Here is a 7,906-nt window from a genome sequence, read left to right on the forward strand (position 1 = left end):
ATCAAGTTTTTTGGCGCCGTTGTCGGGGACTATTTAAGTCGATATCGTAACTCACTGTCCGTAGAGACTAGGGCAATTCTTTTCCTTTTCTTTGAACGATTGTATGCCAAATACTCGTTTACAAGGAGGGGAATTAATTCAACGAATTAACAAAATCGAACGTTTTATTAACAAAAGGTGTCAAACTCAGCATCTTCCTGAAGTAGAACTAATTCCAGTTTCCCAGGATTTGATTCTTTCTGATCAACAAACCCCGAAGTTAGAGATGGCTGCTGCTCGCCCTCTTAGGGACTATGCCGCTCCTTCACGAGCTGAACCTCACTCAAGTATCGCACCACCCGCGATTGAGGCGAACAATTTTGAACTAAAACCTTCGTTGGTGCAACCTGTCCAGCAGAACCAATTCTCTGGAAGCCCTGTGGACTACCCAAATCTCCATTTATCCGTGTTCGTGCAATACGCCGACACTGTCAAAGCTAACAATGTCAGTCCCGAAGCAATTCGATTACGTCTTTTTCCTTTCTCCTTGAGAGATAGAGCTAGAGCGTGGCGTCAATCTTTACCCTCTAACTCCATAACTACCTGGGACGAATTGAAGAGATTTTTCTTAGCGAGATATTTCCCGCCCAGTAAAATTGCAATGCTAAGAGGTCAAATCAACGGATTTACCCAAAAAGACAACAAATCACTCTTCAAGGCATGGGAGCGATATAAAGATATGCTAAGACTTTGTCCTCATCATGGACTTGAGCCATGGTTGATCATCCATACCTTTTATGGTGGTATTTTATATAACACCAAAATGACTAGAGATGCCACTGCTGGCGGAGCTCTAATGGACAAACCTCATGACGAAGCCTACAACCTCATAGAGAACATGGCGCAAAACCATTACCAATGTGGATGAGAACAAACCGCTGTAGAAAAACCCCAAACCAAAGGAGGAATGTACGAAGTCAGTGGTATAGACCGCGTTTACGCCAAAGTAGACGCCTTGACTCAAAAGATTGAAAACTTAACTATAACTCTTGCAGCCACCGCGACTGCTGTAGCTCCTAATTGCGAGATATGCGGTTTAACTGGACATGTCATTGATGAATGTCAATTGCTGACAGGTGTTCCACCTGATCAAGTGAATTACGCTCAGGGAAAGCGGGAGCGTACGTTAAGAGTTAGGATAATAGTCTAAATCAACAGAGCGAGAGTTTGAGAGGAGGACTTTTAAATGACATAGTTAATAGAGATTTTTCATTAAATGAGACCATAGCCAATGGAACTTCGAATCACCTAAGTTAGACGAAATACATATTGATATCCACTTAATATTATATTTCTTAGAATTAAGATTTTTAGTTTCCCTTTAGAAACAACCCAAGTATTAGTAGCCTTAGTTTTACATAGTAACCTTAGATAACGGTAGATCGATTCATAGTCCCTGTGGATTCGATATCTTTTAAAACTACACGACACGACTGTGCACTTGCAGTCATCAGATTAATAGACACTAAAGTCGCAATCAATTGTGAGGTCCATAGCTTGATGAAACTTGTTGAAGAAGGCATGTAAAAAAACACATGAACCTATGAAGTTCCTTCAAAACCCTAATTTAGGAGAGGTGTAGATGCACTTGCTTCAAGACCTACCTTGCATCAAAGACATTGAAGATAAAGACATATTTTTGTATTTTGGTTAGTGTAATATATATACAAGATAAAATATAGGTGCTTAATTGTCCCTCCTAAAGATAAGGTGAGCACAACATCAAAGAAAAACCCTCAAGATTTTGATCTTGATCAATGATTAAAATGTAAATGAATGAATAATCTTAGAGTCAAATTTGGGGTATGACATGGCCAAACATCATTTAACAGGTGTTAGTTGGTTTTCAAATGTCATGATGGGCGCGCATCCCACCATGCCTTTCCACCTTACTTAGCCATGTTGATTTTTATGGGGAATAAGTTGCCATCATAACATACTTCCTTAGCTATTCCTTGTAAGCTTGGTAATAAAATACCACAATTTCATTACCCTTTGCTATTCTTACTAAAAATTTTCATTTGAAGCATAAATTCTCCTCTTCATCAACACGCTCTTGCCTCCATTTTTTAGGTAAACACTTATTCTCTCTTTCACTTTCATTCTTTTTATTTTTCAATCATGGTGCTTATACGAGAGTGTGATGATTTGGGGAATCACTCGTTCCCCGAAATGCCCAAGAAAGGAGTGAACTTTGAGCAAAATGCATGAAATATTGTGAGGACCATTTGGGACAAGACGAATTTAACCAAAAATTAGATAGTTTTATGGTGACATATATGCGTCTCTTAGCTATTTTAACTCAGAGTGTGGCTCATCATGTTTCGTAGAAGTTCTAATGGAGACAAATGGTTTTTTTGTTGATTCAGAAGTGCTAAGCTACAAGTGTAGAACCGTTAACCACAATGATATAGGTAAGCTTTGCTCTAGCAAGAATCTTTCATCTATTGGGGATGTAATACTCAAGCCTTGTGAGTGCAGAAGAAAAATATGTGTTTATCGTCCTAGAGGAGTGAATGAAAAATGCTTCTACTTCTATAGTGGGGTGCTCAAGGATTTCAAAATCTAGATCCCATTCTCCGACTTCGAAGCCGACCTCTTTATCGCCTAAAATGTAGTCCCAATTCAGATTTTCCCTAACTGTTTGGGGTTCATTAAGGCATTTGAAGTCATATGTGAAACATTGAACGTAGAACCCATCCCGGGCCTATTCTTTTCTTTCTTCGAATTGAAAGGTGCATATAAAGGTAGTTGGGTCTCCATTATAGGGATCCCGGCAAAATTTCTTCCTGACTTTTACCTCTAACTATAAATGCTTTAAGGACAATTTTATTTGCATCAAAAGCGGAGATAGATGCCCTAGAGTCCTATATGCGATGGGCGCAAATCTCCGCTTCCCGTTCTATTTGGCAAAAAATTCATCACTGTTTACGGTTTTGACTACGACAAGCTCAAAGTGGAAGAAATCCAAACACTGGCCATCTTAGACTCCTTCATAATGTTGATGGTTAAAGACATAATGACTATGGTTGATGATCAAGAAAAACTTTTGAAATATATGGGTAAGGCTTTATAAGCCCTTGCTCGAATGCTCTTGTATTGTTTTTCCATACTTAACAGTATTCTGTTTTTTTGTAGAGAAAACGTCGGTTGCTGACATCAGAGAAAAGAGAAAACTAATGGCTAAAGTATTGTATTCTTATATATTTATCTCACATTTTTTTTATCTACATCCACCACTTTAAGGATTTCAAAAGAATTTATTTATCTAACCCTTTTTGTTTTATTTCAGAAACAAATGCATACAAAAGCAATTGAAAATATCCTACACCCAATATTTTCTCTTTCCCAAAATTCAATGATCCAAAGATCTAAAATCAGATATTTAGGGAAATTAATTTTTACTTTAATATTATGTGTAAACAATTTAATATTTTGGGTAAAAAATGTAGTTTGTAAGCAAATTAATTTATTAACTATGTGTAAACAATGTAACGAGTTAAAAAAACAATTTATCTTACCCCTCGGTTTTATTGATAAGTCGAGAGGTATGATGTGCTAGTTTTCAAAATAATAAAAATGCAGATGTTCAGGTTCGAACACATGTGGAGATAACTTAACCCCCTTGGTTTTAAATTAACCGAGGGGTAAAGTGACAACTTTTCATGATGCCCTTCGTTATCTTACTTTTATAACTGAGGTTGAATACATTTCGTGTCTGAGGTGTAATGCGTTTTTTGTATTAGTGCTAGTTATCCAACTTCGAGAAACCATAGGATCACACTATTGAGGATGCACCTAGAGAACGAGTTCCTCTTGCAATTAGAAACTTGTACTTTGATGTCACACATGTCCTCTCTTGAGGAATGGTATGATGTCGATCAATGAGGAGAGTGAACCTTTGGTGGAGTGTGACTTACGCCTTTTCCTCCAGAATAATGTGGAGGAGTCAGGTGTCCTTGATGGTGGATACAATCTAGTGATTTAAAATCCAGTCTTGAATGAGAGACGATGTCAACGAGGATCGTTTCTTGGAAAAGAACGCTATAAATTCTCTTCGATTTGGATTAGTCTTCAGCAAAGAATTGTAATTTATGTTTTTGTATGAGGTTGTTAACACTGTTAAGAATACTATTCTCCCCTTGCATGTTAGAGTTTCCTTACAGTTCTTGAAGGTTCTGAATAATCTCTTATCAGGGGATATATTATTGCACATGAGGTTAACATTGAAGTTTGACCTTGAAGTAATTGTTGAGAAGACTAAAAGTTTGAGAGAACTTGAAAGATGCTTTGATAGATCGTTGGAGAAACTGGACTCTAATGATTAAACACATGAGGAGAAGTCACAACCACTGGATCATCCTCGATCGTTGGAGGAAGTGGAATCTCCCTTATGGGATCAAGAGCATTAACTATTGCTGTAGTTACCGTGGCGACATTTCATTTGGCGATTAGTCGAGTAGATTTTAATGTTTCCATGACTTTCACGAGATTGATTTATTGTTTGAATAGGAAAAGTCTCTATTTTTGTTGAATTGCGGTAAACAGACAGCTGGTTCTCGTGGAGATTCGAGGGAAATTAGATGTGAATTCCCACATATAAGGCCATTATTTTGTGGTGGAGCCAAGGATAGGAAACGAGATTGGAAGGAGATCTTCGAGTACAGTGGTGAGTGCTTCTAGTACAATGGATCACGATGAACCTGCAAGATTAGCAATCAAATGCCCAAGTTATTGAAATGTTCCAAAAGAAATTTAGAGTGAGACTCAAATATATGAAAGTCGCGTATGTGAAGCTTATATACGATGAGTGATTAAAACCTTCCAAATTAGCTTGAAGGATTGTGTGCATCATCATTCTTTGATTAGATTTGACGATGAGAAATAAGCCATAGGCTGGAATATAGTATAAGGTCTCACATGTTCCACGCTTATGCGCTCGCTTTTTGTGTTTGGCCTCATGATCTTTATATACGAATCGTGTGAATGACACAAAATACTATTTATTTTATTAAAAATTATTGTTTAATATATTTATCTTATTAATGCTTCCAAACTAATTTCAAAAATTGAATTTATTAATGCTATGAGTGTTGTGGTTTAGTTATGACATAATATCATAATTATCTGAAGATTTAATTGATTATATATCTTAAGGGTTAATGAACTTTTTCGTCCCTTTAAATATTTCAAATTTCGTTTTTAGTCCCTCCAAAATTTTCCTTCAAGAAATCGTCCCTTCAAAATTTTTCTTTCGAACTATTGGTCCCTAATGTCAAATTTCGTAGCTAATCGGTGGCTAAAGTCGTAGCTAATCTCTAGCAAATTTGATGTTAGGGACCAATAGTTTAGACCAAAAATTTTGAAGGGACGATTTCTTAAAGGAAAATTTTGGAGGGACTAAAAACGAAACCAAAAAGTTCATTAACCCTATATCTTAATCATCTAAAGATTGAATTGTTATACTCTAGAAAATACATTTACAATTTAGTTGGAGGATTTGAGTTAACAATCGGATTAAGTCGTTTGAAAGATATATTACTATGTGCTACTGCTAAACAAAAATCATAAACATTCAATTATCTTTTAATTGACTCAAGCCATTTGAAACTATAATGTTTGTTTTTTTCTTCCATAATTAAGTATATTAACTTGTATTTTAAAATATTTAAAAAATAAATTAAATAACTATTTGTTTTTGTACGGAGTTTTTGTAAGCCGGTTTTAATTGAATTTTCAATAAAATTTTCAAAAGTAAATCAAATCAAATTATATATGTTTAAACAATAGATTTTCTCAACAGAAAAACAAATCTAGATTTATTTTACCAAGTCAAATAAATGTTCATATATTTTGCTATAAATGCTCTCATCTTTCACTCACTCTTACACATCACTCTCTGTCCTTCAACAAACAACAAACCGAAGGTCACAGCATTTCCTTTTTTTATTCTTTAACCCTTTTATCTTCCTTTCCTTCCACACAGCATCATGAGGAAGAAAAGTATTCCATATTGTTCTTTTCAATATCCATCTTGGTACTATGATCTTAAACACACACAAGCTTTAAGAGCTGATCAATCTCACAATGACAATGACGAGAAAGAGAAGCATGCATGTCATGTTTGCAGTAAAGGTTTTCCGTCCAAAAAGGCTTTGAATGGACACATGAGAATACACAAAAAAGATAACAAGGGTATTCCTCCGTCACCAATTTCATCTCCTCACAATATTGATTTATCAAAGTATTTGCCACCAAGATCGCATAAATGCAGCAAGAGGAATAGTGATATCAATACTATTGATAACGATCATGGTGACAGGAAAAGGATGAAGCTTCACGGAAATATGGTTGACGAGAAGGTCAAGGAACAAGCTTTGACGCCAATTACTGATCATGTTAGCGGCATTGATGAAAGAGTGAAGATGAAAGTGAAGGATATTGGTGTTGAGATTCAAGATTGTTAAAGAAAATCAGTAATAGAAGATTATAGTTATTATAGTCACTTGTTATTTCAATAACATAACATGAGTGATTGTTTGTATTCTTGAGAATTATTCTCTATTTTGGCGTTAATAAAATTTCAGTTTCTGTTAATGTAGGTCAATGTAATTTTTATTTATTTATTTATTTGGGTGGTTCCAGTACATTATATATGTGATATATCTTACTGTAGGCTCAAGTTTAATTTTTTCAGGCATGGATTCTGTACAAACTGCAGAAATTATTATAATGTGTTGCTTGATCACCAAGTTTCAGTTTATTTATGTCGTTGTTTTCAAAGGTTAAGATAAAAGTAAACCTAAATATTGCCCTAATTAAACTGAACCAATGACAGGGAAGATATTGGAGGAAAAGTTTTAGCTTTCGTTCGTTTTTAATTGCGTTTTGCGTTTACTATTTTTTTTTCTCTCTCTCTTTCTCTCACTGTTGTTGACCTTTGTTTCTGATTTCCCTCTGCTTTGTTATCGATCTACTAGTACTCTGGTCTTGATTTGGTCTTAGGAGAAAAACTTGCATGGATATGCACATAAATCATGAGTGTTAGGAACAACCAATAAGAAAAGAGACAATTTTAAATTTATTTAAAATTTAATTTCTTTTTTAATTGGATTCATGGGGTGGTTGTGATTGAGCAGGAGAGAGAGAAAAAATATTTTTATTTTTTAATTAATAAAAATATGTGATTGGTTGTTTGTAAAGCCACTTGTTATGTTTGTTTTCATGCAAGTATTTTCCTGGTCTTAGTGTATTTGTTATGCGTGTTCCGACTTCCGAGGGGTAGAATTTATTTTTTATTAATATATTTTGACCCTTCAAAATGAAATAAAATTGATTGATAGATACTATGAAATTGAGAGATGAATGAAACTATAAGACATTCTTTGGTCACCGGCCTACCCAACACATCTCGAGGCTTAAGGCGAAATTCAAAAATAAATATTTTTAATATAATAAAAATGTTCTTTTAAAATTAATATATTTTAGATGTTTAAAGATATAACGTCATTAAATTATCATAATTAACTTTATTTAATATTTCATTTTAATTGATAATAAAAATAACTCATCTAAATACTCTTCTCATTATTTAAAAAATCATAATTAAAAACAATGCCAAAATTGTTAAAAAAAAGGCAAAATAGTCTTCTTAGTCCCGTATCTTTAGGGCGGGCTTCATTTTGGTCCCTTAATTTTAAAAACGGCCATTTAGGTCTCTTAACTTTTCAAAACGTGTCACGTTAGTCCTTTTTGTCCAAATTTCACTAACGACGTCAATTTTTTTCTGACGTGTAACATTTAATTTTTGTTACAAACTTAGCGACGGAAAAGGCGGACGCTACATTTTTTTCTGGGTTTTAATATG

The 7,906-nt window shown here is 34.6% G+C and overlaps 1 non-coding gene across 1 annotated transcript; it reads right to left on the bottom strand.

Annotated features, from left to right (window-relative positions):
• Positions 1-640: 640 nt before the first annotated feature.
• Positions 641-747, bottom strand: LOC131636703 (small nucleolar RNA R71). Its single transcript, XR_009294144.1, has one exon. It is a non-coding gene; the product is annotated as a small nucleolar RNA R71 (small nucleolar RNA).
• Positions 748-7,906: the final 7,159 nt, after the last annotated feature.

This window comes from Vicia villosa, unplaced genomic scaffold, assembly GCF_029867415.1.
Source record: "Vicia villosa cultivar HV-30 ecotype Madison, WI unplaced genomic scaffold, Vvil1.0 ctg.001810F_1_1, whole genome shotgun sequence".
Lineage (NCBI taxonomy): Eukaryota > Viridiplantae > Streptophyta > Magnoliopsida > Fabales > Fabaceae > Vicia > Vicia villosa.